Genomic DNA, 12,100 nt, shown 5'->3' with positions numbered 1-12,100 from the left:
TTAAATGACTCCACACTCCTCCTGCAACCAGCCCCTGGCAATCTCTGTTTTACTGTCTCTATGAATTTGTTTGTTTTAGGACCTCATGAGAGTGGAATCACTCACATGAAAGTTTGCCCTTTCATGTCTAACATTTCCCTTAGCTTCACCTAGAAGAGGAATCGTTGGATCATACAGTAATTCTGTGTTTGGCTTTTGGAAGGAGCTCTCTCTTTTCCAAAGTGACAGCACCGTTTTCCATTCCTATCATCAGTGCACAAGAGTTCCAGTTTCTCTACATACAGCCTATGCCTATTATTTTCCTTTGTTTTTTTTTTTTTTTTTTTTTTTTCAGTAATAGCCATTCAAGTGGGCGTGAAGTGGTCTTTTGCTCTCTGTTACATTATCACAATGAATACTGTCAGAATGTTCCCTGCACACATGCTCGCGGCATGCCTGCTCCGTGCATCATTTATAGTTTGTCCAGGGCTGTGTGCACCAGTCTCTACACTCTGCACCCTACGGCTAATTTAAGGCATTGCCAAAGGCAATCCCAAATGCATAACTGTCTCTACGTTTCCTTCCACTGAAAAAGAGGTAACAGAAGACTGGCAGCCCGTGTAGGAAGCCTGCTATTGTGTCACTGTCAGGCCGAGGGTGTGTAAGAGCCAGTTCCAGCTCTCTCCTCCCCCCTCGCCCCACCACTCCTGCGCACAGTAAACCCAGTGCCCGGGAGGAAGGCAAGGAAAGGGCAGCTCACCCAGGCTTCACACTCATATTTATGGCGCTCTATTTCAAAACAACTGGAACTGATGTGAGAGGGTAAGGAACAGGCCAAATATAGAGCCTTGAAACAGACAGACTCTCCAGGTCCCCCAGATCTGATCCTCCGTGATCCTCAAGCTCAAACAATAAATAACATGTGTCCTGGAGCAGAACACACAAGTGTAATTTATATCTCAAAATCCAAGCAAGTTCCAAACAGCAGCCAAGCCTACAGATATAAATCCCAACTCATTCATAAGCTGACATTCCATGGTCTGAAAAAATACAATGAGCAAGAAGGTGCTTTCCTGGGTAAGAGCACACACGGCCAGGTCTTGAACTCCCAGGGAGGAGCGCTTCCAGGGGCTTTGTCGAGAACTAGGCAGTGACTGGGGGGAAATGTCCATGCCCTTGGCTACAGATCGTCTTCACATTCAGCAGGTTTCCATCTCGTCTCACAGTCTCAGGGTAACAAAGCTGGGGGACGCTGACGACCCTCAGACCCTCTCACCTCATCACACGGATGAGATCATTGAGGCCCAGCTTTCTACGAGGTAAGCAGCCCCAAGCCTGTTGCTCGCAGGCCAGCCTCTCGGCTTCAATACATCCTCCAACATCTCTTAAGGGCAGCACCCCACCTTGCTCAAATGGGCAACTCTGAGATCATTGTTGACAAATTTGTTTTGTTTTTCTTTCAAACTGACATTTGAGACCCAGCTGACTCTTTTATCAAGAGAAAAACACTGACATGCCAAGGGGTGGGCTCGAACATGAGACCGCTTCACTGGAAGCATGGACTACATCATCACGCCATGGCGGGCCCCAAAGGAGAAAAGCCAAATGCTGATCATAAAGCAACTGGAAATTGAAACTCCCACTGTGAGATAGGAGAAACTTTCTCAGAATAAGGAAAGCCAGCTCCCTAGAGGTACACACACACCCAAAAGCTCCGGGACCAGAGAGACGGAGCCAGTCCATGGGGAGACCCACAGCTGTCCTGAGCGGCAGCTGCTCCTCTGCTCCTGAGTGACCTGTGCTCAGGGTTCCCTCCCAACTCTCATACTGGGGTGTCCCAGAGCCTTTCTTCTGCTACAGGTTTCCTTGGTTTGGACAAGAATAAGAGCCAGTTTAACAGAGGACAAATAAATATTCGCCAAGTACTGCTCCATGCCAGGGCTGGGCTGGGGGCTTCATGTCTCGAAATTAAAAGGTGAGGGCCTCCCTCCCTACAGATGGAGGTTGGAGCTGAATCTTGAGACCACACACAGCGGGCAGAAACAGCTCTGTGCCCATTAGACCCGGCCTCCAACCCTGGCTGGTTTCTAATGCCCAAAAGCCCAGGCTGATCTCCTTGGCTTTAGGGCACTGAGGCAGGCTGCTCATTTTGTTGTTGCTGTTGTTCTTTTCTTTCCCAATTGATTCTAATGTGCAGTCAGGATTGGGCTTTCCTGGTGGCTCAGATGGTAAAGAACCTGCCTGCAATGCGAGAGACCAAGGTTTGATCCTTGAGTCGGGGAGATCCCCTAGAGAAGGGAATGGCTACCCACTCCAGTATTCTTGCCTGGAGAATTCTACAGTCTACGGGGTTGCAAAGAGTCAGACATGCCTCAGCAGCTAACACTCTAGCGTTAAGATAGACAGCCACTGTCAGACCAGCAGTTCTCGATATTGCCTGCACATTAACGTTACCCAAGAAGCTTAAAAAAAAAGGTGCTGAGCCTGAGTCCCTCCCACCCCCAACCTCCCTATGATCTGCTTGAATTGACATGAGGTGACCTGGGCATCAGGATGTGTAACAGCTCCTCAGGATGATTCCTCTGTGCAGTCAAGTATAAGATCCAATGTCTTAGGTGATACTTAGGGGAAAAGAGTCTGGGTTTCTCAAAAAGTCCAAGGATCCCATTATCTGGGTGCTTAACCCTATTCTCCAGGATCAAAGTCTCTGGTTTCACCTGTTCCTCAGACACCCTTTCACACAGAGAACCCTGCAGCCAGCACTGCAGAGCTTCAGCCAGCCTGTGTCCTTGCCCGGAGCCCCGTCTGAGGCTCTTCCCCTGCATCTCAGTTCCCACATCCCCGTGTTGTGAGCCCAGATGGCATCCCAGAGACCCTGCCAAAGGCTTTTCAGTTCCTCCTAGCCAATTTTCTGGGTTGTGTTACTTATTCAAGGCATCAGCAGCCTGACTGCTGAGGAAATGAAGCGCAGTCCTCCAAGGAGTCCCCAGAGTGACTGAGAAGCACTGGCATCCTAAGAAGCCCTCACTGGTCATCATGCACAAGGCAGGGAGAGTCCAGCCCAGGTGCACAGCAAGGCTGGGAGGACGGCTGAGCCAGAGCCCAGGTCTCAGCAGAGCCACCCGCAGGGCTTATTAAGCCAGCCTGGAAAGAGGCTTGAGGATCTAGAGTGCTGAGGCATGTGGTGAATGTCATCATCAAGAGGAGGAAGGGGTCTGGCCCCACCCAGCCTCCTTCCCAGCCAGGGACAGAGCCCCCCGAAGCCAGCAAGGAGTTTCCTGTCCCCTGGCCAACCATGGCTGACATGGCCCAGCAAGTCTCAGACACGCACATCAGTGGCTGTGGATGATGTGGGGCTGGGCCCGTTCAGGGCAGTGTCCCCTCTCACCAAGGCCTGCACATCTGTAACTTCAAGTGCTTCCTGGAAACCACTTCTCCTAAGGAGTCTCCCTGGATAAGACCAGCCCTCTCATTTCTCTCCCAGGGCACTCAGATCATGCAGCTCTTCTAATCGTTAACTGTATACAACTTCATTCTCTTCTGTACCACCTGGCAGTGGGCCTTCCATATATAGGCTTTCTATATATTATATTGACTGGTACATAATTCCAGTATACTTTTAGGTTACAGAATCAATTATTTAGCAACATGCATACTGTGGTGAAAAAATGTTTTTCTGTACATGCTTAACTATATAACTTGAAGGATTTACTCTAGTATGTTAGATTAAACAATCTGGAAGGAGGTACTTTCTTAATTTTTATCCCTATTTCTTTTTTCAAAATGCATTTTCATTTTTGTCCAAGTAAAAAAAAAGTAACCAGGCTTAATTCAATTCAGTTCAGTTCAGTTGTTCAGTCATGTCTGATTCTTTGTGACCCCATGGATTGCAGCACACCAGGCTTCCCTGTCCATCACCAACTCCTGGAACTTGCTCAGACTCACGTCCATCGAGTTGGTGATGCCATCCAACCATCTCATCCTCTGTCGTCCCCTTCTCCTCCTGCCTTCTATCTTTCCCAGTACCAGGGTCTTTTCCAATGAGTCAGTTCTTTGCATCAGGTGGCCAGAGGACTGGAGTTTCAACTTCAGCATCAGTCTTTCCAATGAATATTCAGGAGTGATTTCCTTTAGGATGGACTGGTCGGATCTCCTTGCAGTCCAAGGAACTCTCAAGAGTCTTCTCCAATACACAGTTTGAAAGCACCAATTTTAAAAAAGATTTACTGAGCACAGCCCTGCCTATCAGAACAAGACCCAGTTTCCCCCCAAGTCAGTCTCTCCCCATCAGGAAGCTTCCATAAGCCTCTTATCCTTACCCATCAGAGGACAGACAGAATGAAAACCACAATCACAGAAAACTAATCAAACTGATCACATGGACCACAGCCTTGTCTAATACAATGAAACTATGAACCATGCCGGGTAGGGCCACTCAAGACGGACGGGTCATAGAAAGTATGAACCGTGCCGGGTAGGGCCACTCAAGACGGACGGGTCATAGAAAGTATGAACCGTGCCGGGTAGGGCCACTCAAGACGGACGGGTCATAGAAAGTATGAACCGTGCCGGGTAGGGCCACTCAAGACGGACGGGTCATAGAAAGTATGAACCGTGCCGGGTAGGGCCACTCAAGACGGACGGGTCATAGAAAGTATGAACCGTGCCGGGTAGGGCCACTCAAGACGGACGGGTCATAGAAAGTATGAACCGTGCCGGGTAGGGCCACTCAAGACGGACGGGTCATAGAAAGTATGAACCGTGCCGGGTAGGGCCACTCAAGACGGACGGGTCATAGAAAGTATGAACCGTGCCGGGTAGGGCCACTCAAGACGGACGGGTCATAGAAAGTATGAACCGTGCCGGGTAGGGCCACTCAAGACGGACGGGTCATAGAAAGTATGAACCGTGCCGGGTAGGGCCACTCAAGACGGACGGGTCATAGAAAGTATGAACCGTGCCGGGTAGGGCCACTCAAGACGGACGGGTCATAGAAAGTATGAACCGTGCCGGGTAGGGCCACTCAAGACGGACGGGTCATAGAAAGTATGAACCGTGCCGGGTAGGGCCACTCAAGACGGACGGGTCATAGAAAGTATGAACCGTGCCGGGTAGGGCCACTCAAGACGGATGGGTCATAGAAAGTTCTGACGGAACGTGGCCCACTGCAAAGGGCAATGGCAAAGCCCTTCAGTGTTCTTGCCTTGAGAACCTCATGAACAGTATGAAAAGGCCTAAGGTACGACACTGAAACATGAACTCCCCAGGCTGGTAGGTGCCCAGTGTGCCATCAGAGAAGAGTGTAGAAATAGCTCCATAAAGATGAAAAGACAGAGCCAAAGTGGAAACAGCTCCCGGCTGTGGATGTGACTGGTGATGAAAGTAAAGCCCAATGCTGTAAAGCACCCAGCTTAGAAAGGGCACGAAATGATCAGAGCCTTAGAGCTGCAGATAAAAGCGATAGCAACAAACAGCGATTTGTTTCTCTGATTCCTCTCCCCGATTCCACTGCCCAGAGACAAATGCTGTCAACTCTTCTAGAAAATTCTTCTGATAGCCGCTTTTGAATTTTGAGGAATATTCTTGTTGCAGCTTCTCATTAGTCAGCTGTAGACATGAACTTCTGACATCCTCATCACTGCCTCTCCTCCCAGCTTCCTAAAATATGATCATTCTGGACACTTGTTTTATTCATTTCTGAGAAATTCTCCTGTGCTGTTTCTTCAGTACTCTTTCCCCTTGGTCTGTATTTCTGGAACTTCTATAGAGAAGTAGATAAACCTTAGCCTTTCTCCTTTATTTCTCTGTCTCTCTCTTTTGTTCTATTGATTTTAGATTCCAACTGTTCTATCATTTCGTTCCGTTATTTCATTTGATTCTGTTTTCTTTTCTTTTCAGAATTCTGTGCTCTGGCCATTTTCCACTGTGCTCTGTCCTTGTTTCACGGATGTGTCGCCTTCCCACACATCTTTTAAGACGGTAATCATCGGGCTTATTGGTTTCGGCCTCCTGCACTCTCTGCGCCTTCCCTCTCTGTCACATTGGAGCCTTCCCCAAATAACCCATGGCCCTGTGTCGTCCTTATATCTGGGACAAGGTCCTGCAACCCTGACTGGGAGTTTTCTGTGGAGATTTCAGGGGCTTGCGGGTTCCACCAGCAGACCATTAGATTTTTGGTCCCCTGAAAGTTAGTGCCCAGGCCTTCTCTGAGGCTGTTTGTACTCTCCAGAAGGAGCCCTCCAGCTGCCTGTCTCGGGGTATAGGTCTGCCTGCTGCTGTTCTAGAGTCAGGGAGGAGAAAAGGGCTGAAGAGCCCGCAGCTCAGCACAAGTCTGACTAATCCCTGTCTTCTGTCCTCGGCTTTGCCTAGCCTTCCAGAGCCTTCCATCGCCACCATCCAGTTCATCTGGAGAAGAGGCCTCTGGTTTTTGTTGGACGGAGAAACAGGAGACAGGCAGGGCAGAATGGAGGGAAGGGGGTCCCCAGATGATAGGGGAAGGACCCACGAGTCCAACTGCTCAGTTTACAGAATTTCAACTACCCACCCATCTTTAGGCCCACTCCTGAGGCCTGTTCTTTGGTTCTTGGTGTCTCTGCATGTTGAGCCCCTCAGGGATTTGAAGGATGAAAGATACACTGTTGACAGGAAAAACCCACTGCAGGCAAGTAGCTCGAACCTTTCCATGTTCGAAAAATCAGCCACCATGCCTCCATCCTTCACTTGAATCCCCTTCTCTTCTCTTAACTTGTGTTCTTGGAGTGAACACCTTTTTTTAAACATTTATTTATTTGGCTGAGCCTTGAAGGATGTTTTAGTTGTGGCTAATGGGATCTAGTTCCCTGACCAGGGATGGAATCTGGGTCCGCTGCATTGGGAGCATAGAGTCTTAGCCACTTAACCACCAGGGAAATCCCAGAATGAACACTTCTGAAATTCTCACACTGTACTTTGATGGGAGCAGGGGCTGCAGAGATCAAAAATAATTCATTCATCAGCCAGGCTCTAGTCACATGGACTTTCAAGGATGAGTATGATGGTGATGAGGAGGAGAGACTGTTGCAAAAGCAAACATACAGAGAGAACAGCACAAGGAAAGGCAACGTGGAAGTGTGTGTCTGGTGGGGCTGAGGCTAAGAGCCCAGACTGTCCGGAGAAAGAAAAGAAGGAAGGGGCCAAAGGCTCGAGAGATGGCATGAGGCAGCTTACAGAAGGCCCGAAATGCTGGCCTGAGGAGTTTAGACTTTATTCATTAAGCAGTAGAAAATCTTTGAGGGTATTAAGCAAAGTCATAGCTTGTAAGATCTGCAATCTCCACCAAAAACTCAGGCGCAGGATGGAGGCTGGAAGACCAGACAGTGACAATTATCTGAGCAAGAAAGAGTGAAAGCTGAGCTCAAACAGGGCTGGGAGCAGCAGACACGAGGATGAGATGAGAAGCAATCGTGGTGTAAAACTGGAAGAACTGGAGACAGAGGGAGGGGGGTTCTCAAAACAGATGTGCTAGCTTTGGTGACTAGCGTGATAATGAGGCTAGTAGCCAGGATGTAAAAATCAAGGCACAGGAAAATAATGGGGTGGAAATACTAAGTTCAACTTGGGACATAGCAAGTTTGACACACAGGTGACCAATATACAGGCGGAAGTTTACCTAAGGAAAGGAGGCTTGGGCCAGAGGCCCACCCCGGGATTAATCTCATACTGGTAACACTCAAGCTATGAAATTAGAGAGAATGGAGAGTGAGTGAGAGACAAGGGGGTTCCAAAGAATGTATTAGTTAATTCTTGGTGAGTAGAAGATTACCCTAAAACTTAGCAACTTGAAACAACACACTCAGCTGGGTGAGTCTAGCTGGAACCTCTTAAGATTATGGTCAAGCTGCCAGCTGGGGCCGCAGTCATCCATCTGAAGGTTCAGCTGGGGCAGGGGATTTGCTTCTAGGCTCACTCATGTGGCTGCTGTGGAAAAGGTGCCAGTTCCCCAACATGTGGCCTCTCAGTGGATCTCCTCAAGACACAGCAACTGTCTTCCCTGAGATAGAGAAAGTGGCCAAGGTAGTGTCCCTTATCACCTAACCTCAGGCTGACGTACTGCCACTTCTGCCATATCCAGTCACACAGACCGACCCTCCCGATGCAGAAGGACACACTCCAAGGCATGACTACCAGGAGGGGAGATCGCTGGAACCGTTCGGAGGCTACCAACCACAGATCATCCCAGGGAAATAGAAAAGAGGACTCAGGCAAGGACACATAAGAAAAAGAAAGTGCACAAGCCCTAATGCAGGAAGGAGGATTGCCAAAGGCTGACGTCACAGGGAGCATTTCCAGTAGGAAGGATGTTAATAGCTTCAAAAGCTGAAAAAATCCAAGAGGTGGAGCTGATAGAACACAGCCATTAGGCCACTGGATCTGGTGGCCCGCTGCCAGGCCGGCACCGTGGCAGTGACATGCACCCAGCCGGGAGCCACATTTTAGTAGGTGGACAAGGAAACAAAATGCAAAGAAGCAGTGAGAGGGACTGGTCATTTGAGGCCACTCTCAAAAGCCTAGGTGGTGCAGGGAGGAAGGACTGCATGTGGTTTGCAGGGGGAAATCGTGCCTCATAGGATAGCTTTGTTCTTGGCTGTAGACGAGTAGGTGGGAAAGGTGGAGGCAAAGAGGAAACGCAGGCCCGAGGTCCCAGGGGACTCGTGAGTGACAGCACAGGTGTGAGGACTAACCCTGTGCCTCCACTGGAAGGAAAGAACAGGTGAGGGGGAGGATGCCGTTAAGAGGAATGCAAGGCTTCGCGGTGCAAGTCTGAGGGCCTGTTTTCTTCTGCAGACGCTGAAATGAGGGGCGAGGTGACAGGGCAACTGACGAGGTCAAAGGCTTAGATCAGCTCCAGAGAGTTGTCTCCAGGGCCAGGCGCTCTCGTGAGTTATGCCCTGAGCCTCCTAGTGCTTTGCTGAGGCTTCTGCAGTCTTGACAGATGAAGATCCGTGTACACCCGCATTTCATCTTTCCCTGACTTCTCATGCTCCCCAGGGCCATCCCGAGCATCTGGAATTTGTGTGCTGCTATTAATGGTGCACAATTTATGGCTACCCTGCACGATGGGGAGTCCTGAGAAGCATCCATTTATAGCAACACACAGAAGCTCTTGACGAGACCCAGGGTGAGCTGCAGTCCAGCACAAGAGACGTTCATTCCCATGCATGCCACTGGGAGGACAGTGTGCATGCCACTGGGAGGACAGTGTGGACAGCTTCACCACACCCACCACTGCTGCCTGGGATCCAGGAGCAGCGAGGAAATTAACACCCAGCTTCCACCCGAAGCCCTCCTGAATGCTCTGCCCGAGGGTACTGGGATGGTCTCCTCTCATCGGCGGCAACTGTAAAACCGCCTGGGCGACAGAAGGGGTCCAAGCTGAGACAAGTGGACTCAAATTCCCCTCACTTCTGTTCTCTGTAGGCTTGAGCAAATGCACTTAACCCAACATGACTCCGCTTCCTTGTCTGCAAAATGTGAATAATAATAATAAGATTGTGTATATAGCATTTTGGAGAAGGCGATGGCACCCCACTCCAATACTCTTGCCTGGAAAATCCCATAGACGGAGGAGCCTGGTGGGCTGCAGCCCATGGGGTCGCGAAGAGTCGGACATGACTGAACGACTTCCCTTTCACTTTTCACTTTCATGCATTGGAGAAAGAGATGGCAACCCACTCCAGTGTTCTTGCCTGGAAAATCCCAGGGATGGGGGAGCCTGGTGGGCTGCTGTCTATGGTGTCGCACAGAGTCGGACACGACTAAAGTGACAGCAGGGATATAGCATTTAGCACAGTCCCTGAAATACTGTTAATACTAAGCAAATGCTCATTATAATAATCATCAATGACATCATCACTGGTTTTCACAGCCCTGGAGTCAGGACTTGGATTATGGTAAATTCCTTTTTTTTTTTTTTTTGGCCATGCCATATGGCACGTGGGATCTTAGTTCCCCAAACAGGGATCAAACCTGCACACAGTCTTAACCCCCAGACCCCCAGGGAAACCCCACGGTAACTTTCTGGAGTAAACTAGCCTTCCTACGGCTGCAACATACAGGGGCTCTGGTTGGTGCAGCATGAAATGAAACAATATGGTAAGCAAAGCCCTGGCTAAGCCCTGTCGTCTCAGACAGCAGCCTCTCCTTTCACCCTGGTTCTCCATGATGGCAGGTCCAGGCTGTGCCCCAGTCTGGGGTATCGTTGGTTCAGTGGGTAGGACCCCATGTTAATGAGCCTACATGGGGTGGGCCCTGCTGCAGTCACTTTGTTCACTTATGCATTAGCCTCCATTTCCTGGCATCTGCTCTGGACAGGCCCTTCTGACACGGCACTTCTGATCCCCTAGTAAGACCCATTTTACAGATAAGGAAGTCAAGAGAGTAAGGAATGTTCCAGGCCACACAGCTATTAAGGGCAGAAAAGAGTTTGGAAACTATACTGGCTAGTCCCCACACTGATGCTCTTCCCTGGCCAGGCATTCAGAGCCCACAGGTAGGTGGGCAGAAGAGGAACTAGGCGAGGCAGGAAACCCCAGCTCTCTTCCTTTGAATCCTAGGTGATGTCCCAGTCACTTCTGACAGTCCCTGTCTTGATTCTTTCAGGCATCACAGCCATCAGCCCCTGGGTCTGAATCCTCCAGTCAGTGCTTGAGAACTTCCCACTATGTCACCTCCCCCCACCAAGCAGTCATGTGGCTCCAAGGAGCCCATTATCTCCTGCAGCGATTCATCCTACCAATGGGGGAAGGATAGTGAGAACACCTTCCCCTACTTGGAGCTAAAAGCTTCCCCACGTAATTTCCATCTGCTAGTGCGAGCTTGGACTCTCCAGGATGCAATAACAGGCAAAACAATGCTTTCTCTGTGCGAGATCCGGGTCACACCATTGTCAGGAGCAGCGGTGCGAGATCCGGGTCACACCATTGTCAGGAGCAGCGGGGTCCCTAGCACGATGCTCCTCAGGCCTCTGTAATGTGAGACTCCCTTTTTGGTGCTCCCAGTACTTTTCCACACTCTTTATGCTAGTTCCTCAGCAGTCCTGGTTTCTGTCCCGCCCTTCTTGGCTTTTCACAGGCTCCCTGGGCGGTCCCACTATTTCCCCAGGAACTGCCCCTTCTCCTTGTCCTCCGGGTCCATTTGTGACTACCAGGTCAGACTCAGATGTCTCTGCCTTCTCAGCCAACTTCTATTTTAGCGCCTCTGACCCCTGGCTCCTGGCAATCTTTTCTCTAAATTCAGAATTCTAATCTGGTCCAACCAGATTTCTCCCTAAACCATAACCCTCTCCTCCATCCCTCTAAAGGGGCAAGACCCAGTGAAGAAGGGAACCTTCAGGGATGGAAGAACATTCCTAATGCTCAGTGCCATTAATTTCCAGTCTCTCCCAATCTAAGCCCAGCTCACAAACAAAGAGCTTCCCCAAAAAAAGGCTTGGAGAGCCATGAAACCTAAATCAACCGGCTACCAACAAGGGACAGGTAAATTCAGCAGCTCCATAAGGACGTTCGACGCCCTGTTCTGCTGGGTCTGCCCTTTGCCTCATCCCCTCATCACCAGCTAGCTGCCCAGCCAACACAGGCATATCCAAAGGGAGAGAATGAAGCCCATCCAGCCCTGGGTTACAGTGAGGGGCACTTTCCCAGCAGCTCCTCAGTACATGCCCCTTCCAGGCTATTTGACCAGACGTGGCTTCCATATTCGTTCCTCAGCCTCTATGAAGAGGAAGCTGTAACCGGGACCACTGGGCTGAACAGACCCCACCAAGGCCTGGAAGGACTCCATGTCTTCTGAGCATGGAGGCACCAGCTTTACACCATCACTGCTATTATCAAAGAAGAAGCAAGATGTGCTGTGGGGCCAGCCAGAGCTTCCCAAGATGCTCAGGGAAAACAGGTTCCTCAAGGACACGAGGCACAGAGCGCTGACCCCAGCCCCCAGCAGCCCCACCTGTGCAATTCAGCACGTGCCAGAGATCCAGGTATCGCAGCAGAGAGCCATGCGAGTGCCAAGACCTCTTTAAATTGGGAAGTTTGGAGTTGTCTGCTAGTAAAACACAGTCAAGCAACAAAAAAATTGATATATATGT

The sequence above is a fragment of the Bos indicus genome, chromosome 28 (assembly GCF_029378745.1).
Source record: "Bos indicus isolate NIAB-ARS_2022 breed Sahiwal x Tharparkar chromosome 28, NIAB-ARS_B.indTharparkar_mat_pri_1.0, whole genome shotgun sequence".
Classification (NCBI taxonomy): Eukaryota; Metazoa; Chordata; class Mammalia; order Artiodactyla; family Bovidae; genus Bos; species Bos indicus.
The sequence above is the reverse complement of the archived record's forward strand: the minus strand, read 5'-3'. Positions refer to the sequence as shown.